Below are 24,300 nucleotides of genomic sequence, written 5' to 3' on the forward strand. Positions count from 1 at the left end.
ACTCCCGCATGTGCCTGACTGGGATCCACCCAGCATGCCCACCAGGGGGCAATGCTCTGACCATCTGGGACATTGCTCTGTTGCATCCAGAGCCATTCTAGCACCTGAGGCAGAGGTCATAGAGCCATCCTCAGTGCCCGGGCCAACTTTGCTCCAATGGAGCCTTGGCTGCGGGAGGGGAAGAGAGAGACAGAGAGGAAGGAGAGAGGGAGGGGTGGAGAAGCAGATGGGCGCTTCTCCTGTGTGCCCTGGCTGGGAATCGAACCCGGGACTCCTGCATGCCAGGCCGACGTTCTACCACTGAGCCATCTGGCCAGGGCCTGTACTTCTTTAGGTTTTAAAGAAGTTCTTCTTTCTTGACCACAGACTGAACACTTCAAGCCTGCAAATGTTTATGTGAAAATTCAAATCTTGGACTGAAAAAATATTCTCATGATTATGTTCTATTTTCAAAACCTGGAAATGTGTCTGAGCACTAAGACGGCTGGAGTAAAAAATGAGAGAACTGTGTCAATTATAAACCCCGGGAACGGGCACATGCATGTTTGTGTTGTCATTTTGCCGCCATATCACAGATTTCTAAGGTAAAATCATGATTAATAATGTTTCTGTATTAATTATTTATTGCTGCAAACCCATCCCGCTGTATGTAGGGGCTTAGAAAAATGTCATTTATTACCATGCTGGCTGGGCAGTTCTGCACCGGAGGTCCCTGTGAGATCCACCTGAAAGCAATCTCCAGCAAAACCCACTCCTTCAGTTAACGCCCCTTCCCCTAAGAGCCGCCCCTCAGCAAACCCCGGAACAGAAGCCCCTCTCTCCCAGGCCCTGCTTCCAGGGACCCTGCCCTGAGACCGAGCTCACAGGCACTTGCTTTGAACTAGATACTAGTCTAAGACTTCCTCTGTGTTGATTCATTCAAAATGCACACATTAACAATGAACAAGGTGCACGACCTAGATGTCTTTCTAACCTCTGCAACTCAATGAATTCTTGCTGACTGACAGAGGAGAGGGAAGTTGCTCTCTCTTGGGCTCATCCCTTACCTATTCTCTCTTCTGATAGGAAGGACTCTGGATCTTTCTCTAATGCAGTGGTTATCAAACTTTTTGAAGTTAGGGTGCATTTAAAATCCTACAAATAATTGTAGGAGCACTGTATACAAATTTCTGAGAAATATGTTATAATAATTAAGTCAAATATTAAAGAAAAAATATATAGTTACTAATATATATATATAGTTAATAATTAGCCTGACCAGGTGGTGGCGCAGTGGATAGAGTGTCGGACTGGGATGCGGAGGACCCAGGTTTGAGACCCCGAGGTCGCCAGCTTGAGCATGGGCTCATCTGATTTGAGCAAGGCTCGCCAGCTTGGATGCAAGGTCACTGGCTCCAGCAAAGGGTTACTCAGTCTGCTGTAGCCCCACGGTCAAGGCACATATGAGAAAGCAATCAATGAACAACTAAGGTGTTGCAACGAAAAACTAATGATTGATGCTTCTCATCTCTCTCCATTCCTGTCTGTCTGTCCCTATCAATCCCTCCCTCTGACTCTCTAAAAAACAAACAAATAATTAAGGCAAATATTAAAGAAAAATATATAAAGTCCATGCTTTTATGGTAATTAAATGAAATAAATACAACAAAATTAAGTTTATTCTGACATTCAAAAACATTTTGCCTGACCTGTGGTGGTGCAGTGGATAAAGCGTTGACCTGGAATGCTGAGGTCGCCGGTTTGAAACCCTGCACTTGTCTGGTCAAGGCACATATGGGAGTTGATGCTTCCAGCTCCTCCCCCCACCTCTCTCTCTCTCTTTCTCCTCTCTAAAAAAAAATTAAATTAAATTTAAAAAAAATTTTTTTTAATTAAAAATAAAAAAACAAAAACATTTTTATGGCCTGACCAGGTGTGGCACAGTGGATAGAGCATCGGACTGGGATGTAGAGAACCCAGGTTCGAGACCCCAAGGTCGCCAGCTTGAGCGCAGGCTCATCTGGTTTGAGCAAAAAGCCCACCAGCTTGAACCCAAGGTCGCTGGCTCGAGCAAGGGGTTACTCAGTCTGCTGAAGGCCCGCGGTCAGGGCACATATGAGAAAGCAATCAATGAACAACTAAGGTGTTGCAACGCGCAATGAAAAACTAATGATTGATGCTTCTCATCTCTCTCCATTCCTGTCTGTCTGTCCCTGTCTATCCCTTTCTCTGACTCACTCTCTGTCTGTGTAAAAAACAAACAAACAACAAAAAAACATTTTTATGTTACATTTTTTGAGTTATGCTTTTTAGAATTTGTAAAAAAGAGGAGTTAAAAAAAGTTATCTTTATATATAGATAGATAGATACATTCTTAGTAAGATTTAGTAAATTCGGCAGGTCCTGGCACGAATGTGTTTTTTCATTCTTTTTTATTTTTATTTTATTTATTCATTTTAGAGAGGAGAGAGAGGGAGAGAGAGAGACAGAGAGAGAGAGAGAGAGAGAGAGAGGAGAGGGAGAGACAGGAGGGAGGAGCTGGAAGCATCAATTCCCATATGTGCCTTGACCAGGTAAGCCCAGGGTTTCGAACTGGTGACCTCAGCATTTCCAGCATATCCACTGTGCCACCACAGGTCAGGCCTGTTTTTTCATTCTTGTGTTTATGAGAAGCATGAGCCTGATGTGTTCTAGCAATTTCTTCAATGTTTGAGCATATATTTCAAAGGCAAACTCTCATTTCCTCATCAATACATTGAAGAATTCCTCTCTTTTTACTCTTAATTGTGTTGAGGGTAGAAAATCCTAATTCACATAAATAGGATGATGAAAATTGTTGTAAAATGTTCAAAGCTTTTTTAGATATTGCCATATATTCTTCTTTTTTTTTTTCTTTTTCTTTTTCTGAAACTGGAAACGGGGAGAGACAGTCAGACAGACTCCCGCATGCGCCCGACTGGGATCCACCCAGCACGCCCACCAGGGGGCGACGCTCTACCCACCAGGGGGCGATGCTCTACCCCTCTGGGGCGTCGCTCTGTTGCGACCAGAGCCACTCTAGCGCCTGGGGCAGAGGCCAAGGAGCCATCCCCAGCGCCCGGGCCATCTTTTGCTCCAATGGAGCCTCGTTGAGGGAGGGGAAGAGAGAGACAGAGAGGAAGGAGAGGGGGAGGGGTGAAGAAGCAGATGGGCACTTCTCCTGTGTGCCCTGGCCGGGAATCGAACCCGGGACTTCTGCACGGTAGGCTGACACTCTACCACTGAGCCAACCAGCCAGGGCCTATAGTATTCTTTTTTAGAAATTCAAAAGGCTTCAAGAGACAATTCCTTATGTTTAATCATCAATCCAAAACCTCCACCATACATATATCATCCTAACTTTACACCAAACAAAGGATAGAAGAAACTTGCCTCCAGTTTTTCCAGGGAACATGGTGGGGGGTAGTGTAAACAATCCAGCAACACAGCTTAACAGCCTTTTGCAACTTAATCAGGCAAGTGAGGTGGGAGGTTGGGCAGACTGTCAGCTTACAGCCAATTCCTCACACCTCTGTTCCCTAAAAATCTAAACTCCAAAAACCCTGTTGGTTTTTTGGTCCTCAACAGGCACATATTTCTCTGAAATACCGTAAGGCACATCTAGAAATCTTCTAGGGCGCACCAGTGCACCCTGGTGCACACTTCACTCTCAGCTCCTTTAGTTGGAGTGAGGCTGACTCATCCCAGGGTCAGGGGCAGGCACAGGCCCCAGACCTAACCAATCAGTGCATTGCATTTCTATGGCCGCCGTCCTTGCCTCAGGGATGGACACATGATCCAAACCAGTCCAATAAACCACGCCCTGTAAAAATCACTGAGCCTGTTGGTAAAGTGAGGTTTTCCTCTCAGGAGGGTTGCTAAATTGGGAGAGGGGGAGGGAGCCCAGGGCTACGCCAGCTGCCACCTTGCTGCCACAAGGGGGAAGCCTGCCCCGGAGTGAACCCTCAGTCTGAGGGGAAGCCAGAGCCAGGACGGCTGCACAGATCCTGACGTTACCAGCTCAGCACCCCCATGGGTCCAGCCACCCCGGCCTTTTAGTCTTTAGGCCAGTTAGTTGTCTTTTCTGCTTAATCCAGTGTGAGTCAGATTTTGGTTACTCACAGTGAAACGATCCTGACTAACAGAGACTGATTTCCCAACAGGATGTCAGTGAACATGTACAGGAATACTAGTGTGGAACAGGGCCACCCTTTCCTGTTACATTTGCCACCTTGTAGATTTCCAAAACCACTTCACCAAACCCACTTGATTATGCTGGTGAACGAGTGTTTTTGTTCATCTACATCCTTGAAGGATTTTGAAAAAACTGTGTTCTCCCATTTGCCTTTTATTTTATTTATTTTTATTTGTCTTTTAAAACAAATTTTATTCATTTTAAAGAGCAGAAAGAGAGAGAGAGAGAGAGAGAGAGAGAGAGAAGAAGAAGAAGAAGAAGAAGAAGCAGGAAGCTTCTTCAATGCCCATACGTGCCTTGACCAGGCAAGCCCAGAGAAGTTTTAACATTTTAAAAACCATTTTTCATGCTAAGTTTCAGTTTTAAATCAGTTTTTACAAAGGATTTATTTCTCCCATGTTGTAAACAGTGACATTTTCTTTCTTTTTTTTTTTTTAATTTTTTTATTTATTTTTTATTTTTTTTATTTTTTTCTCATTTTTCTGAAGCTGGAGACAGGGAAAGACAGTCAGACAGACTCCCGCATGCGCCCGACCGGGATCCACCCGGCACGCCCACCAGGGGCGACGCTCTGCCCACCAGGGGGCGGTGCTCTGCCCATCCTGGGCGTCGCCATATTGGCGACCAGAGCCACTCCAGCGCCTGAGGCAGAGGCCACAGAGCCATGCCCAGCGCCCGAGCCATGCCCAGCGCCCGGGCCATCTTTGCTCCAATGGAGCCTTGGCTGCGGGAGGGGAAGAGAGAGACAGAGAGGAAAGCGCGGCGGAGGGGTGGAGAAGCAAATGGGCGCTTCTCCTGTGTGCCCTGGCCAGGAATCGAACCCGGGTCCTCCGCACGAACAGTGACATTTTCAAATGAAAAACAATTTTGGTCTTTCTCGAAGAAGCCTGGGTTTCTTTCTCTTAGTTCAAAATAGTAGTTAGACACCAAAATGGGGGTCTGGGTACTCTATACGTGCCTTAACTTTTCTACTAGATTCTATTCCTTGAAGAGAGCATCCACATCTTGTTCATGTTTGTTTACTAGCATGGCACATCAACATGTAAAGGTATAAAGGTCCAGGTAGCATGATATTTTAGAGATCTGCCCTGCTACATTTTGCATATGGCTAACAGTCCTGTATTGCGCACATGAAAATTTGTTGAGGGGGTCTGTCTCATGTTAAGTGTTCTTACCACAAATAAACCTCTCAGATGACTTTTACCTGTAATATCCATCATCATTATCCATTTACAAAATAGTGAACAGGCCCTTTAACCATCAGAAATATTGTATCATTTCTTTCTTCCTTCAACTTGTGTTTCTGTTCCACATCCTAGCAGAGTTCTGATATAATGTGTGCTTGAAGAGCTTTTGCTGATCACCCATTATTTCTCTCCACAATTATATAAACTTATTTTAAATTTCCTATAATCGTATGGTTATAAGGTAAATTTTCTTTGGTTTAGATTAGTTTACAATTACAATATCAGCAGCATACAATTGAAACAAAAGTGTTGACCTTTTTTTTTTTAATTTTTTACAGAGATAGAGAGTGAGTCAGAGAGAGGGATAGACAGGGACAGAAAGAGATGAGAAGCATCAATCATTAGTTTTTCATTGCGCATTGCAACACCTTAGTTGTTCATTGATTGCTTTCTCACATGTGCCTTGACCGCGGGCCATCAGCAGATCGAGTAACCCCTTACTGGAGCCAGCAACCTTGGGTCCAAGCTGGTGAGCCTTGCTCAAACCAGGTGAGCCCGCACTCAAGCTGGTGACCTCGGGGTCTCGAACCTGGGCCCTACTGCATCCCAGTCCGATGCTCTATCCACTGCGCCACCGCCTGGTCAGGCTTGACCATTATTAAGTATAAAAACTACTTTTATTAGAAATACTTATTGAATGAGATAGATGATTTTTTGGTGACTGTGAGTTCATCTGAGTCATAGAGTTACTGCTAGAATGAATCAGGCTTTGGCATAATTTTTCATACAAAAAGATGCAGATACCCTGCAAGAAACTACTCAGCAATTAAAAAAATAAATTCAGGCCTGACCTGTGGTGGCGCAGTGGATAAAGCGTTGACCTGAAAAAGCTGAGGTCGCCGGTTCAAAACCCTGGGCTTGCCTGGTCAAGGCACATATGGGAGTTGATGCTTCCAGCTCCTCCCCCCTTCTCTCTCTCCTGTCTCTCCCTCTCTGTCTCTCTCTCCTCTCTAAAAATAAATAAATAAATAAAAATTAAAAAAAAAATGAATTCATGCAACAGTTTGGATGGCTATCAGGAGCATGCTGTTGAGTAAAAACAGCCAATGTCCAAAAGTCAGATACTGTGTAATTCTATTTATATAACATTCTCAAAATGACAATATCAACAAATAAAATATTTTAAAATAATAATAATAATTTATTTTCAAAAAGATGTGTGTGTTCTGAGACACCAGCTCCACGTAAATCAGAAGGTGGTCTGGAGGCGTTTGGTTGCAGCGACGTCATTCATGTCTTTGAATTCCTTCAGCGTCATTTCTTAGAACTTATTTCGTGATCTTCCCTCAACATTGATTTTGATGAGCCATTGACGGGCAGTTCCACTGAGTCCTCCTCTCATTTTGTTTGAAGTGACGCCTTGGTTGTGCCTGACGTACTAAAACCTGTGCCCATCCAGGAGTCACTCACAGGGTCACGACAGTGCAAGGGACCGAGATATTGCCCTTGGTCCCTTTGGTGCCCTAGGATGTCTCCCTTTCCTGGGAGGCAGTGGATTTTAATTGGGACTGCAGGCGGGTGACAGGGATACTTCCTTCTAAGTACCTTAAGCTAACCAACTGTGCCACACCGGAGCCTGGTGCCGGCGTCCCTCGGCAACGTGGGAGAAGTATGAAGGGGAAAGACTACCACGTGCACCTCACACTGGCTGTCGGGCAGATTGGTTTTGGAAAAGAGAGGCAGCGAAGCTGAGGGTCTGGAAACTGTTTCCCCTTTGGAAAGTTATCAAGATGCTCTCCGTCACCCCCAGGGGAACCCAGATTCATTGTAAGAGAGCCCCAGGCAGCGTCCGTGGTTTAATTTTCTTCCGATTCAGCTGTCCCAGAATTGCTGCTCTGTGGCCAGCAGGTGGCGCCACCACCTCACACTTGTCTTGGTGACTTAAGTTGCTCGCTGCTGTCTCACCAATTTGGGGAAAATCCCATTTTGTAGTCAGCTGTAGAGGGTGAAAGGCAACAAAGTTTCCAGCCCTGCCCTCCCTCCTGACCCCAGCCTCTCATGGTCCTTCCCCTCCAAGGCTGCGGCTTCAGCATCTAGCTCTCATTGATGGACTTCCTTGAATTTCACTTCTTTGATTCCAAAGAGGATTTTTAGCTGGTAGTTTTAGACCCGCCTAAGTGAAGAATAAACATGTTGTTATGAGGCTTTATTTCCTGAATGCTTGGGTCGTGTAATCTTTGCCACCGGACAAGTGGACTGGTTCTATTTTGATAGCAGTGGTCCAGGCCTGGGGCCTCTGCCCTGAAATATGGGTCCCGGGGAGACAGAGGTCTTAAAGATAGGTGCAGCGTGATTTGGGGGATTGAGGGGGATGTGGCCAGGCCTGGCTGGTGGGGGAGGAGGGAGCTCTGATGAACAAATGAAATCAGTGCACCCAGGATTGGCACCCATCCCCCCATTCCTAGCCCACTGCAAGCCGCTGTGTCCCCCATGTTTCCCCATGTATCACTTGTGAGGGCCACCATAACAACACGTCCCAGACTGGGGCAGCTTAACCAGCAGAAATTTCCTTCCTCACAGTTCTGGAGGCTGAAAGTCCAAGATCAAGGTGTCAGCAGGGTTGGTGTTTTCTGAAGCCTCCCTCCTTGGCATGTAGATGACCGTCTTCTCCCCTTGTCCTGATGTGGTCATCCCTCTGTGTGTCTGGGTTCTAACGCCTTCCTATAAGGACACTAGCCATATTAAATTAGATCCACCCTAATGACCCCATTTTCCCTTCATTACCTCTTTAGAGGTCCTGTCTCCAAATGCAGTTACAGTCTGAGTACTAGGGGTTAGAATTTCAGCATTTGCTCTGGGGGGAGGGGACACAACTCCACCCAGGACCTCTGTCTTGGTCCATGCTGTGTGGCTTAAAGAGCAGAAATGTATTGTCTCACAATTCTGGAGGCTAGAAGCCCCAAACGTCGGCAGGGTGGGAGGGGAGAGTCCCTCCAGGCCTCTCTCCTTGGCTTGTGGATGGCTGTCTTCTCCGCATGTGTGTTAGGATTCAGCATGTCTGTTGGTGGGACACGTCTGCCCTCCCCGGGCCCCTCGGAGTGCTCTTTCCTGCAGAGGGGATGTCCCAAGCAGCTGGCAGTGACTTCCTGCCTGACAGCCAGCGATGGTGGGTGTGGGGCTATTTCCCAACACTGTTTGCAATGGTCTTCGTAGAAGGGAGATTTGTTGTTCCTTTCTCTACAACATGATGAGTTGTCTTCTTGTGTCTCCGTCATTTTTTTTTTATTCTGCACAGCTCCTGACAACATAAAATAGTATCTAATAAAGGTCCGTGGCATTCCACGGGCTTCATTTTCTCTGCACCCTCAGCAGCAGGCCCCGCGCCTGGCGTTCACAGAAGAGGGTGTGAGATTGCAGGCTTGAGCTTTATATTGAGCAGACTGGCTTCAAATACCAGCTTTGCCCTGTCTAGGCTCTGTGGCCCTGGAGTCATCCAGGCCTCTGTTTGCTCACCCATACAACGGTCACCATAAGAGTGTCAACCCCGTGCGGTTGTCATGAGGATAGAAGGACTCCGTGCCCACCATGTTCAGCTCAGAGCCTGGCTCGTGACAAGTGCTGACTACCGCCGGGAAGGCGTGAGCGTGTGCTGGCATGAACTGGGTAGCGACGCAATGTCCCCAGTCCAGGAATGTCAACATTTCCATGCAGGTGACAGCGCACGGGCAGTGCCTGAGCTTCCCTTCGCCAAGTCCAGCCCTGACACACCTGCCTAACCACGGCAGGCAGTGGATAACTTTCCCATGGTGGCCACCACCCTGCATGACATAGGAAGCTCCTTGCTTCATTCCATGGAACGCAGTGAGCACCTCAGGGCAATGGTGTGTTTCCATTTAGGAACTTGGCTTTGGTTTCTTTGATCTCGGACTCTGGGTCTTTGCTCCTGTATTTGTATCACAAGTTGGAGAGAAAAGGAAATCAAAGGGTGGGAGACTTGGGGGCAGGAGACACACCTTGTTTGAGACACAGGAAGGGGGGCTCCATCCACCTAGTACCCTCCAAGAGAGGGTTGAGAACCTCTGTTCCCTGCACCTGGGGCATGGCAGGACAGGAGAGTACCCTGATTATGTGGTGGATTCTGACGGCCATGACAGCCTGAGGGGACAGGGAGCTCACAGGCTGGCAGGTGGAGCCGGTTCCTCATCTGGCCTCCCCTTTGCAGGACTCTGATGGGCCTGAGTTGGCAAAGAGCTTGCAGAATAATTATAGGATCAGCCCTGGATGAAAGTGCACTTTGGCTTACATACGGCAAGCAAATAAAGAAAAGCAGGTGAGGGGCTTGCTTTAACACCCAGCTGGCCACGGAACCCATGTCACCACCTTGCAAGGTTCTCGTCACCTCCAGGTGGAAGAAAATGGTTAGAGTTTGTGAGGAGGGTCTTTGCTATACTGGATTGATTGACTTTGAGGTTTCCTGGAAGTGTGAGGGGTAGGGAGAGTGGGGTGAAGAAGAAAGATGGGGTAAAATAAGCTAGTTGGTTATGATCCTATCACCTTTTATTTATTTATTTACTTATTTTTTTTTTGAGAGGGAGAAAGACAGGAGGAGAGAGATGAGAAGCATCAACTCGTAGTTGTAATACTTTAGTTGTTCATTAATTGCTTTTCATATGTGCCTTGACCAGGGGGCTCAAACCAAGCCAGTGGCCCCTTGCTCAAGCCAGCAACCTTGGGCTCAAGCCAGTGACTTTTGGGCTCAAGCCAGCAACCTTGACAAGATCCCACACTCAAGCTGGCAACTCAGCACTCAAACTGGTGACCTTGGAGTTTCAAACCAGGGACCTCAGTGTTCTGGGTCGATGCTCTATCCACTGTGCCACCACCAGTCAAGCTAATTTTCATTTATTTTATTTTAAATGTTTTATTAAATATTTTATTGATTTTAGAGAGAGAAAGAGAGAGACAGGAACATCAATTTGCTCCTGTATGTACCCTGACCGGGGATCGAATCAGCAACCTCTGTGCTTTGGAATGATGTTCTAACCAACTGAGCTATCTGGCCAAGGCTATTTATTGATTTTAGAGAAAGGGAAATGGGGGAGAGAGAGAGAAACATCGATTTGTTGTTCCACTTATTCATGCATTTATTGGTTGATTCTTGTATGTGCCCTGACCAGGGATCACACCAGCAATCTTGGTGTAGAATGGTGTTGCATTTATGTCCTTCATTTGTGTTGCCTCAATTTGATTTGCCATCATGATGGTACGATTGTGAACAGTTCTTGCTGACAGAGGCATGTCTTTTATTCGTTTGATTATCTTGTCTTTATCCGAAAAGTCGTCAAAAAGTTCATTGGCAACATCAAGCATGAATGTTTTGGCATACTCCCCATCTGTGAATGGCTTTTCATTTCTCACAATTGCTAAAGCACCAGCAAAGCTAGCCGAATTCCAGTCACCTTGTTGGGTCCAAACACGGAATTGCTGCTGACTAGCTTGCACTTTGCACAGTCATTTTCTACACTTTGAAAAACTGGGAGAGTTTAAAGATGCATGCACAGCAAGTGATTCTGCTCAACATCTTGATCTCCAGCAGCTAGCGGGCTTCACATCTAATCTCCTGCAGTCATTCAAAGCATGCTTTGGAGAATTTCGTGAGCACACTCATCTTTTAAGTGCAGCACCCATCCACATGAGTGTGCAGTGGACAGCGCCAACCTGAGTTACATCCCCGGTGTCTCCATCAGAGATTTTGAGCTACTAGCTGCTGACCTAAAGTCCTCAGACATGTGGATGAATAAGTTCAGGTCACTGAATGAAGATTTGGAAAGACTTGCACAACAGCAAGCAGAGTTGGCGAGCAAACACAAGTGGGGAGAAATGAAAAAACTTCAACCAGCGGACCAGCTGATTGTCAAAACTTGGAACGCACTTCCCGTCACACACCACACACTGCAACGTGTGAGTATTGCTGTACTGACAATGTTTGGCTCTATGTATGCATGTGAGCAGTTTTTCTCACATCTAAAGAACGTTAAGACCAACCTACGATCACATTTAACGAATGGAAGTCTCAATGCCTGCATGAAGCTTAACCTCACCATGTTATCAACCAGACTACAAAGCCATCAGCAAAACCATGCAGCACCAGAAGTCGCAGTAATGGTAAGAAGTACTTTATTCATCATTGGTTAGCAACAGCATAGCAACGTTATTAAAAAGAATTCAGAGACTTATTGTACTTTAAAAGTGTTGGTCTTACATAAAATGCACACATTTACTTGTATTTAGTGTTAAACATATTGTATGGCTCTCACAGAATTACATTTTAAAATATGTGGAGTTCGCCCTGGCCAGTTGGCTCAGCGGTAGAGCGTCGGCCTAGCGTGCGGAGGACCCGGGTTCGATTCCCGGCCAGGGCACACAGGAGAAGCGCCCATTTGCTTCTCCACCCCTCCGCCGCGCTTTCCTCTCTGTCTCTCTCTTCCCCTCCCGCAGCCAAGGCTCCATTGGAGCAAAGATGGCCCAGGCGTGGGGATGGCTCTGTGGCCTCTGCCCCAGGCGCTAGAGTGGCTCTGGTCGCAACATGGCGACGCCCAGGATGGGCAGAGCATCGCCCCCTGATGGGCAGAGCGTCGCCCCCTGGTGGGCATGCCGGGTGGATCCCGGTCGGGCGCATGCGGGAGTCTGTCTGTCTCTCCCTGTTTCCAGCTTCAGAAAAATGAAAAAAAAAAAGTGGAGTTCATGGCTCTCTCAGCCAAAAAGGTTCCTGACCCCTGCTTTAATACTTATTATTCATTATCCATCTGTATTTCCTTTAGAAATGGTTTATTCTATTATTGGGGTGATAGAGTATTATCAGGCAGCCTGATATATGGTTGTGCAGTGGATAAAGTGTCGACCTAGAATGCTGAGGTCACCAGTTCAAAACCCTGGGCTTTCCTGGTCAAGGTACATATGGGCATTGATGCTTCCTGCTCCTCCCCCTTTCTCTCTCTCTCTTTCTCTTTCTCTCACTCTAAATGAATAAATAGCCTGACCAGGTCAGGTGATAGAGCCGTAGATAGAGCATCAGACTGGGATGCAGCGGACCCAAGTTCAAAACCCTGAGATCGTCAGCTTGAGCATGGGCTCATCTGGCTTGAGCACATGCTCACCAGCCTGAGTACAGGGTCATTGGCTTGAAGCCCAAGATTGATGGCTTGAGCTCAAGGTCACTGGCTGGAGCATGGGGTCACTCACTCTGCTGTAGCATCCTGGTCAAGGCACATATGAGAAAGCAATCAATGAACATCTAAAGAGCTGCAACAAAGAATTGATGCTTCTCATCTCTCTCCCTTCCTGTCTGTCTGTCTGTCCTTCTCTGTCCCTCTCTCTGTCTCTGTCTCTATCTCTGTCTCTGTCACAAAAAAGAAAAGAAAATGAATAAAGTCTTAAAAAAATTATAAGAAATTATTTCCAAATATAATTTCTAAAAAAAAAAAAATATTATCAGGCTTTTGGACTACATATGTAATCTTTATGGGAAACAATTTCTCATTTTTATGTGATTTAAAATTTTTTATATCTATAATTTTATAAAAGCTAAAGCTTTTTACAAATTGCAGCCAGTAGATAAAGTTCTAGAGATCTAATCCACAGCCAAGCTATTCTAGACAACAATGCTGCATTTTAAAGTTCACAGTTGCTAAGAGACTGAATTTTAATTGTTCCCGCCACAAAAAAAGAAATGCTAATTATGTGACATAAGAGAGGTGTTAGCTAATGCTGAAGTGGTGATCATATTGAAATATATAAATGTATTAAATCAATTTGTTATACAGCTTAAATTTACACAATGTTATATGTCAATTATATCACAATAAACATAAAATATTTTTAAAAGATGATGTCTTTTAAAAGGATTTGACATAAAGATAATTTCTTTTCCTTTTTAATTTCAGATTTTTGTGTGTGTGTGTGTTTTTTTTTTTTAACAGAGACAGAGAGAGAGTCAGAGAGAGGGATAGACAGGAATGGAGAGATGAGAAGCATCAATTATTAGTTTTTCGTTGCGCATTGTGACACCTTAGTTGTTCATTGATTGCTTTCTCATATGTGCCTTGACCGTGGGCCTTCAGCAAACCGAGTAGCCCCTTGTTGGAGCCAGCGACCTTGGGTTCAAGCTGGTGAGCTTTTGCTCAAACCAGATGAGCCTGCGCTCAAGCTGGAGACCTCGGGGTCTCGAACCTGGGTCCTCCGTATCCCAGTCCGATGCTCTATCCACTGTGCCACCACCTGGTCAGGCTAATTTCAGATTTTTAAGAAGAACTTTTTTTTGGTATTTTTCTGAAGTTAGAAGCAGGGAGACAGACAGACCCCCGCATATGTCTGACTGGGATAAATCTGGCATGCCCACCAGGGGGCGATGCTCTGCACATCCGGGACGTTGCTCTGTTGCAGCCAGAGCCATTCTAGCGCCTGAGGCAGAGGCCATGGAGCCATCCCCAGCGCCCGGGCCATCTTTGCTCCAATGGAGCCTTGGCTGCGGGAGGGGAAGAGAGAGACAGAGAGAAAGGAGAGGGGGAGGGGTGGAGAAGCAGATGGGCGCCTCTCCTGTGTGCCCTGCCCGGGAATCGAACCTGGGTCTTCCGCACGCCAGGCCGACGTTCTACCACTGAGCCAACCGGCCAGGGCCATTTTCTCTTTTTTTAAATTATTTTTATTTATTTATTCATTTTAGAGAAGAGAGAGAAAAGGAGTGGAGGAGCAGGATGCATCAACTCCCATATACGCCTTGCTTAGGCAAGCCCAGGGTTTCGAACCAGTGACCTCAGCGTTCCAGGTTGACGCTTTATTCACTGCACCACCACAGGTCAGGACTCATTTTCTTTGTGTTCTTCTATTGTTCATATTTTTAGAGACTCCTAAGCTATCCAAAGGTCACTTAGTCTTTCTGTATTTGCTTTTGCTTTTAACTTTTGAATCGCTCAGGAATTGAATTTGATATCTGAGGTGAGGTAAAGACATGTGTCCCCCACCCACCCATTAGAGCTGTTTTCCTTACAGAAAGACTTCATTTAGACTTGACACATTTCCAGTCCTCAGCAACCACGTGTGGCCAGGGACTCCTGGGTTTGCAGACATTCGGTTCCATCCAGAGAAGTCCACAGAGACATCTGGCCCATGAATAAAGGTCCATGAAATTGGGTCCTATCAAAGATATCCATGAGCATATTTGGTTTATGCCAAATGGTCCTGGATATTTGGTCCTGTCCAAAGGACCCATCCTTAGGAAACATCCTTGAGTTCAAAGAGCCTTTGTTTACAATTTTGGTTTATGGGATTAACATGTAAAAAATGCTGTCATGTTTTATTGGCCCAATAATTGTGCTGTGGATGGATTGCCAAGAGAAAGCCTTCTCGCCTCAGGAGCCCAGCTGTTCCTGGCACCTGGGTGGACATTTTGGACAGGACCAGATGTCCTGCCAGGGGCTATAGTATTGGTGAGCACAGGTCTACAGTTTCCAACATTCATCTCATCTCTCTGAGTTTTTGCCATGACTTGTAAGCATCGTGTAGAAAATATTTTTAGCAGCCCTTGTCATGACGCGCCTGGCTCTCAAGGTGCGAGAGGGCTTCTTTTAGCTTTGCACGTGAGGGCTGATATTTAAGGGCCTGTTTGGGTTCCATCCTTAGTTTAGAATTCGTGTAACCCATGGCAACAGTAAGGATCCTGACGCTGACTGCTATATTCGGTTCCCACAACATGGTGTGGAAAATTGGAAAAAAGACAGTGGGCTGCGGCATGGAAATTGTCAGCAAGGCCACCAGGAGACACTGCTTTGGCAAAGGGCATGGCACCGTGGGCCACACACCCTCCCAGGGCTGCGGGCTCCTCCACAGAGCTGTCAGTAGTGGAATGAAGTCCTGAGTGCTGTTCAGGAGGCCAGGTCCGGGAACTGAAGTCCACCTGAGTCACCTGGCTGCCTGCGGATAAACTGTTTTCACAGTCCCAGCCTCCATCACCTGCCTGGGTTGGTCCCTCAAAAAAATGTGCTCTCACATTGTGCCTGGGGGCTGGCATGAATGCTACATTTGGGCATAGGGCTACAGCACAAGTCCGACAGGGGCCACATATATTGCATTCCATAAAGACCGGTGTCCCCAACACTATGCATCTTCATGGAAGACAAGGACAGATGTGCCCCACCCCCAGTTGTACAACCTGGCATTCTCATTTGCAAAAGCAGTTTGGGAGAGGAGTCAAGACACCTGGTTCTGCCCCCAACCCCATGGCCTCGCTTAGTGACTTCTTTTGGAGGCCATTCTCCCATCATGAAGAGTGATTCGATCAGGTGGTTTTCATTATTAGATTCAGCGTCTGGTGGGAACCAGCTTCCCAGTCCATAGGTGACTCACTGAGTCCGCCTAGGGCAAAGAAGCAGGGGACTGCTCTAGAGTCTCCTGTGTAGATTCCACTCCCACTTGGGGCGGCTCTGCCCTTAGGATCTAATCACCTTCCAGAGGCCCCACCTCATAAGACCATCACTTTTTTTTTTTTTACAGACAGAGAGAGGGATAGATAGGGACAGACAGACAGGAATGGAGAGAGATGAGAAGCATCAATCATCAGTTTTTCATTGCGACACCTTAGTTGTTCATTGATTGCTTTCTCATATGTGCCTTGACTGTGGGGCTACAGCAGACCGAGTCACCCCTTGCTCGAGCCAGAGACCTTGGGCTCAAGTTGGTGGGTTTTGCTCAAACCAGATGAGCCTGTGCTCAAGCTGGCGACCTCAGGGTCTTGAACCTGGGTCCTCCGCATCCTAGCCCGATGCTTTATCCACTGCGCCACCGCCTGGTCAGGCCTAAGACCATCACTTTTGAGGTTGGGATGTCAACATGTAAATTTTGGGGGACATAAACATTCAGTTCAGCAAAGCCCTTATTTTCAAGATCATATAGCACCTTGAAACCATCCACTGCCTCTCATTTTCTTCCTCTCTTCTTCCCAATAGTCATGTGATGATCTTTGGTTAAACCAACCTCTCAGAGCTTATTATGAGTATACATACTCAAATACAAACTCTCACTTACTATGAGTATACATACTCTCAATTGCTGGTGAGCCCAGCAGTCTAACACAGTGACAATGGGTCCTTTCTGTTACCACTTTGTAAATGTAATGGAAGTTCCTAAATACTTCTTTTTTGCAACAGTCCCCCAGTGACATCCTCTCCTTCTTCCTTGTCACAAGAGACCTCTCCCTACCCAGTTGATTAAAATTCTGAAGGAAAATTATTTTCAACCTAACAATCTACACAAATTATACCAATTGATTCCTTCTCTCTCTCTCTCTTCCCCCCCCCCCATGTCTCCTCTCTCTCAAAATCTCTGTCTCTTTCTCCGTCTCTCTCTGCCTTTGGGAGCTCACTTGGTCCGCAGCATCCTAAAATGCCGCCACACCACGCTTTTGTTTATTTTCATTTCCCTGTCGGGCACACAGTAGGCTCTTTAATGGGGAAACTCAGGTCTTTCCATTCAAGAGCCTTTTCTCAAACTGGTTCCATGATAATTTTCTCTTTTCTTACTTCTTTCTTCAGTTTATACATGTTAGATGGCTATACCTTATGTATTTATCCTTTAACTGTTTTCATCATATCGCTTTTATTTTATTCACTTTGTCTTCCTCCCCCCCACCCCGAGAAAATTTCTCGATTTTATCTCCCAACCCACTGGTTAAATTTTTATTTCAGCTATACAATATTTTTAATAGTGTATTGTTCTTGCCCTGGGCATGCAATAGTATCTCCTTACTTCCCTGCGGAAATTAATTACGGGTTTAAATTTTTAAAATTGTACTCTGTGGATTGCCTCTGCTTCCCGGAAAACTTCAAAACAAACCTCTCTCGCTGTTGGTCTTTGCTTTTGTATTTGACAACGCTGGGTGTGGGCATGAGACGGTGCTGGGCAAGCAAGTCTGCTAAGAGACCCAAGGAAGCTCCCCTGTCTTGATTAGAGAAAAATAGCTGCCCCACCCCCTCTTCCCTTGTCCTGGTTCTCCTCTCAAGGTGAGGCAGCCATAAGGTGGGGCCTGGGGACTGGGAGGAAGCTCAGGGACTCCCAAGGAGGTCACAGCTATTTCAGTGATAACACCGAGACCTCCTCTTCTGTGCTCTCGTCCTCCATGGATGTACAGTGGAGGTTTCCAGAGGCTGGCTGACATGAGTGACATTTTTCTGTAGTGGAATAACCCATTGCATGGCCTTGGATGGGAACACAGCCAACAAGAAAAGAATGTTTTGCCAAGAAAGTTGTTTTGTGACTTGAAGGCGAGTCACTGAAACAGGTCTATGTGACTGAAGGCAGTTGCTGGGCTTTTCTCAGTAAAACATTCTCATAAGATTTCAGTACCTTCCCAGGTTATCCCTTCAGATAAGGAGAGGAATGTTGTGGGATCCATAGAAGCAATAGCAATTAATGCCTTCTGATATTATGTTGTTACTAAGCTATCTTTCAGGTGCACTCTATGTATCTTTAAGTAAAAGTTACTCTTAATGTTATGCCAATTTCTCAGTAAACAAGCTTTTTGAAGTCTTATGAATAAAATTAGGACACTGCATGAACTCGGGGCCATTTGCCTGAGCGAGCGGTGGTCCTTTGCTAGTCCTTGATGATTTCATCTGCTGATCTCTCTCTCTGCGCCCCCGACTCACAACAACATTTTTCTTCTGAAAACCAATGACTGTGTGCTTATGTGTTCTTGGGTTTTCATGTTTCCTCAGTCTTAACTTCTAATCCAACAAATATCAATATGTATAACTCAAATATATAAACAGCAGCTTTTGAGGGTTCTCTATCATGTTTAAGAGTCTAAAACCGGACCAGAGACCAAAAAAAATTGAGAACTGCAAAGGTTAAAAAAAAATCACTTCCTGATGTTGCTGGGTGTCTGAATGAACGCCAGCCCCCTCCCACTTCCCATTTTCTTGTTATCGTCGGAAAACAAGTCTATATTTATGTAAGGCTACTGTTGGTTGGATGGTTTTACTTGCAACCAAACATATCTTAACTGATAGTAGCCAGGGAACCTGCCATTTTTTTTTAAGATTTTATTTATTAATTTCAGAGAGAGGAGAGAAAAAAGAGGGGAGGAGCAGGAAGCATCAACTTATAGTGGTTGCTTCTCATGTGTGCCTTGACTGGGCAGGCCCGGGTTTTGAACCAGCGACCTCAGCGTTCCAGGTTGACGCTTTTTCCACTGCACCACCACAGCAGGTCTATCCATTTTGTTTATTTTTTGATAACGCCAGATTTGAAAGGAATTTTTTTCTGAGGCATTTTGGTTTCTCCAAAAACACCTCTTCAAGCTCCTGCCTAGAGATGGAGTAGGAGAAAGGACTGAACAGGGGTCTCTCCATCCACAACTTCCACTGGGTGACTAGTCTAAGTGGGATGCCCGCACCCCATGTGCAGCCTCGCATCCCTGACCTCAGGCTTCTTGAATGCTGGGGGAGGAGGTGGCAGTCACCACCCTGCCCCTTGGAACGGGGCGGGGATAGGAGTGTCTCTACTCCTCAGACCCCCCGGTCATCACTATCACCTCCTCTGGTTCCTAGTCCTGACACCCCGAGCTTTTCTGGGCTCTGGAGGATGACGTGGGTTGTTCTGCATGGCGCCTCCCGGCCAGGCTCTGAAAAGTCAGCCCTCCCAGCTCCTTCCTCCACTCTCCAGCTCCAGGTATTTACGTCGACCTCGTCTGAGGTCTGCTATCACCCGCTCTCCCGCCATCTCTTGCCTTTGGGCTGTGTCTGCTGTAAAATGATTGGACGAGTGCTGACATAAGGAGCCGAACCTCCCCCAGGTACTTCGACAACTGTCAGAAACCTAACAAATCAATTGTCTAAAAGAGGCCAGTACTGGTTATGAACTTATTTCGTTTCTCTTCCTCTCTCTCTCTCTCTCTCTCTCCCCTCTCATTTTCATGGGGTCCATGAGAAAAAGAGAGACAAAAGCCTATGTTCTGTCCACCAGGTTCCACCCGAAGCCTCTCCTCTCACACATGTGGAGACGGTGCCCTCTGTCATGAGTGCCCCCGACACGTCTTGTCCATTACTTCTCTGGCCCAGTGTGCCATCTCCTCCAGTGGCTCCCAGGGACATGGCAGGACGGCCTCACCAAGGTGTCGCCTGCAGACTGCTCTTCAGGTGAGCTCCTCAGAACGTCTGTGTCATAAATGTCCTGTCCAGGTCTGAACACAGTCCCCCAGCGTGACTGGGGAAGTTCTCAGATGTCCTCGACATGGGCTTCTTGGACACAGAGAAGACACCCAGAGGGTTTTCTAATTACTGTCCCAGTTACTAGAATTGCAAATGCTTTAAAAGGTGGTTTTCCATAAGTCTTTCAGTTTATCTCGTGAATATCATTTTGACTTATAAATCCACGCGTAAGTTTTTATGGACTCCAATTGAGCAAACTTAAGTACCGTAAAACAACCAGTTCCGTTCACAAATGTAGTTCATTTCCCTTAAGCAGTTTAAACTGAATTTACAGCGTTTCCAGAATTGATTTCTGAAGTAAGAAGCAGCACCTCTCAAAAACCTAATAAACTTCTCACAATGAATTCTCTTAGAGACTAATATTTTATTTGCCAACTTAACCCAGTTCTGTAAATTTCCACTCAAAAACCACATGTGAAATTGATCACCAGAATACACATCTGACATTGGAATCACAAGGCTGCTGTCTTACACTCTAATGTGCAAGTTCCCTTAAATAGCACAAAACTTGGTACTCTGAATATATCAATATACAGATTATCCCAATAAATGCAAAATTCTTTTTTTCCTTCACCTGAACAATCAACAATTATTGTTGATTTGATTCAATTCATCTCTTTGAGTTTTTCTGGAAGTCCAAGCGCTAGTCATGGGGTCTGCATATAACCCAGCAATCCCATCCCTTGCTGTCATGTAAACATGACAGTGATGCTGGCCTCTGTCCACCAAAGGGCATGAGCTGGACATGCAGAGCTGTACATTCAGAAGAGCCCCTGACCAGAAGCTCCCCCGAGGCCCGTCAACAGCGGATATGCCTTCGCCCAATGGAACACTCCACAGCAACGACAGCGACCGACAGCCACACACAACAGCGAGGCCTCTCAGGAGAGTCCCCCCTGCACAATTCCGATTCTATCACGTTCAAGGCAAATCTGCGGCACCAGACATTGCTATAGAAGTCACCCCGGGGGTGGGGAAGGCAGCAGTGAGAGCGGAGTGTGAGGGAGCTTGGGTTCTTCATCTGTTTTGCTTTTTTTCTTAAAAAAAAAAAAAGAATATTAAAGTCTAATTTAGGTGGCGTAGTGGAAAAGGCTCTACTTGCAACACCGAGAATGTTGGTTTGAAACCCTGGGCTTGTCTGGTCACGGCACATATGGGAGTTGGTGCTTCCTGGTCCTCTTCCCCCAAAAATGAATAAATAAAATCTTTAGAAAAAAAAAAGAAAGAAAGTCTGACCAGGTGGTGGCGCAGTGGATAGAGCATTGATTGGACTGGGATGTGGCGAACCCAGGTTCGAGACCCCGAGGTCACCAGCTTGAGCGCGGGCTCATCTGGTTTGAACAAGGCTCACCAGCTTGGACCCAAGGTCGCTGGTTCAAGCAAGGGGTCACTCGGCCTGCTGAAGGCCCACAGTCAAGGCACATATGAGAAAGCAATCAATGAACAACTAGGGTGTGGCAATGAAAAACTAATGATTGATGCTTCTCATCTCTCTCTGTTCCTTTCTGTCTATCCCTCTCTCTGACTCTCCCTGTCTCTGTAAAAAACAAACTGTAAGAATATGCTATGAAAATACATAGAGTTAGAATAACAATTAGAGACAGGGAGGTGCCCTAAGGCAAAAGCTCTGAGCAAATGGGAGTCCAGGGGCCTCTCTGACCTGTACTAGAAATAGTGAGTGCTGGAAACAGCAAAACAGCAGGATAGGATTCAGTAACAGAAAATGTTTAGGCTCTCAGAACAGAGATTAGGAGTCAGAATGTTCCTTGTCCTTTACTTCACTGCCTGAAAACGTCTTCTGTTCGCTTCCTTGAGTTAATTGTGCTGGCTAATAAATATCTGAGTAAGGGTGGGGACGGGACTTCAGTCCTTCGGTCTGCTGACCAGGACTGTTTCCACCTTTTGGCCCCTCGGAACATTTCATCTGGTCTCCAAGTAGTTCATTGTTGCCATAACAGAAAACATTAAAAAAAAAAAGTCTAATTGACATCTAACATTATATTAGGTTCAAGTGTAAAAAATAATGATTTGATACAGAGGATGTGCTGTAGAATAGTACATCTGAAACTAGTAGGATTTTATTGATCAATATCACCCTAATAAATTCAATTAAAAATAACGATTTGATAGTGGTATGCATTGAGAAGTACTCACCACAATAAGTCTAGTTACTGTCCATCACCACAGACAGCTACAGAATTGTTCTTCTTTTTCTTGTATGAGACTTCGAAGATCTACTCTCTTGCCCACGTTCAAATGTGCAGCCCAATGTGGTTAACTGTATCACCTTGCTGTCTGCCACACCTGTTCCGAGTCTTGGTCTGGGTTTCAACTGCATGGGTGTCTTCAGTCTGTGAAAATGCTTCGGACCTTGCGTTTAGATATGTGCATGTTTCTGCTTATAGGTTATACTTCAATACATAATGATGTTTAAAAAAATAATTTAGGTCCCAGGGAGTAGTTTTACCATCTCCAGAAAATCGGGTTATGCCTGACCAGGCGGTGGCGCAGTGGATAAAGCATCGGACTGGGATACGGAGGACCCAGGTTCGAGACCCCGAGGTTGCCAGCTTGAGCATGGGCTCATCTGGTTTGAGCAGAGCTCACCAGCTTGGACCCAAGGTCGCTGGCTCGAGCAAGGGGTTACTCGGTCTGCTGAAGGCTCCACAGTCAAGGCACATATGAGAAAGCAATCAATGAACAACTAAGGTGTCGCAACGAAAAACTGATGATTGATGCTTCTCATCTCTCTCCATTCCTGTCTGTCTGTCCCTATCTATCCCTCTCTCTGACTCTCTGTCTTTGTAAAAAAAAAAAAAAAAAGAAGAAAAGAAAGAAAATCGGGTTATGCCTTCAAGGGCAATAACATTGAACACCAGACAGAGATTTCCTCTAAGAAAAAAATCTGGGCTCCGTGAACTCAGGGCAAGTCTTCTTGCACCTCTAGAGACCCCACTGAGTCATTTTTATTGTCATCACAATCAGGGACTCCGGATGTAACAGGATTGTGTGCCTGTCTCCTGGGTCTCAGCCACTCCACTGCCCTCTTCACCACCAGCTCACGCTGTATAGAAATTCCTTCTCTGCTCAGGTGCCTCTCTTTATTTCAAGGTATCTCAGTGCCATACCACCTGCACGTCTATCCCGTGAACTCTTTTATGTTCTGTTGTGATTCTTTCTCAACTTCTTTTTTTTTTTAATGTTTAGTGAAAGGAGGGGAGGCAGAGAGACAGACCTGGGGGGAGGCATGCGCCCTGACCAGGATCCACCCAGAAATCCCACTAGGGGGCAGTGCTCTGCCAATCTGGGGCTGTTGCTCTGTTGCTCAGTAACTGAGCTCTTCTTAGCACTTGAGGTGGAGGCCATAGAGCCATCCTCAGCCCTCAGGGTCAACTTACTCCAATCGAGCAATGACTATGGGGGAAGAGAAAGAGAGTGTGAAGTGAAAGGGGGAGAGGTAGAGACGCAAATGGGAACTTCTCCTTTGTGCCCTGACCAGGAATTGAACCTGGAACATCCACATGCTGGGCCAATGCTCTACCACTGAGCCAGCTGGCCAGGGCCACTCAACCTCTTTTTTAACTTTGTCACCTGACTTAGGCAGTTGGAATTCTACATCCTGGTTGTCGCTCTCTTTATGCACCATTTCTGGCCCTGGATGCATTCTGGACTTTTTTTCTTTTTAAAAATTTTTTAATTTTAAGATTTTATTTAATGACTTGGGGGAGGGCAGGAAGCATCAATGCATAGTAGTTGCCTTCTCTGTGTGCCTTGACCAGGCAAGCCCAGGGTTTCAAACCAGTGACCTCAGCATTCCAGGTTGATGCTTTATCCACTGCTCCACCACAGGTCAGGCATCACTCTGGATTCTTTTAATGGCTCTCCTGCCCTGCAAGGTCAGTGCCTGCCTGCCCGGGGCCCCTCTCTCCTGGCCCTGCCACTCTCCTCCCCTCACATGAGTTGTACACACAGCACAGGTGCAGCCTGGCTGGGGGACAGCACAGACTCTTCTCCTCTTGTGTCCATCCGCTTTGTTCCACAAAGCCCACACTGTGCCTACTTTGGGGTGGGGCTGGGGTGGGGGCACAGATGACAACTGTAGGAAACTGGATGTACAAGGCCTTTTCGCAAGGTCAGCTGCCCGTGCTCTGTGGGCTAGATTCCTGTTTATCCTGAGTAAGTTTCAGACACTGGAGTTCATCCTGACAGGCCGCCACCCAGCACTTATGGATGACAGTTTGGACAGAAACAGACCAGTGTTGGGGACCACACTTTGTGCTGACCAGCTGGCCGCTGCCGCTCTGTTCAGATAAGAAACAACAGGTCATGAGAGGAGGCCCGATCAAGGACGTGGCCTTTAAAGGCTAAGCCCTTGTGTCCTTTTCGTTTGCACGTCCACCTTCCAGTTCAGGGACTCCTTTCCTGGACTGCTCTCTGAAGGCTGTTACAGGGAATGGGGATTCTGAAGAAGAGTTTCAAATGGGGGCATCCTGAGAGGCCTGAGCACATTAACTAGTGAGAAGATGGCTTTCTGCCCAATCTTTTTGGACTTCCTTTTCCACCTCTGACGTCCGCAGTGAAGATGAGCAGGATGGTAAGCTTGCCGAATGCACTGAAGAGTGGACGAAGTCAGCCACCTAACTGACCAAATGAGGAAACT

The 24,300-nt window shown here is 46.3% G+C and overlaps 1 non-coding gene across 1 annotated transcript; it reads right to left on the minus strand.

Annotated features, from left to right (window-relative positions):
* Positions 1-3,183: 3,183 nt before the first annotated feature.
* TRNAG-ACC (transfer RNA glycine (anticodon ACC)) lies at positions 3,184-3,259 on the minus strand. The gene has a single exon. It is a non-coding gene; the product is annotated as a tRNA-Gly (tRNA).
* Positions 3,260-24,300: the final 21,041 nt, after the last annotated feature.

This window comes from Saccopteryx bilineata, chromosome 2 (assembly GCF_036850765.1).
Source record: "Saccopteryx bilineata isolate mSacBil1 chromosome 2, mSacBil1_pri_phased_curated, whole genome shotgun sequence".
In the NCBI taxonomy this organism is placed as follows: domain Eukaryota; kingdom Metazoa; phylum Chordata; class Mammalia; order Chiroptera; family Emballonuridae; genus Saccopteryx; species Saccopteryx bilineata.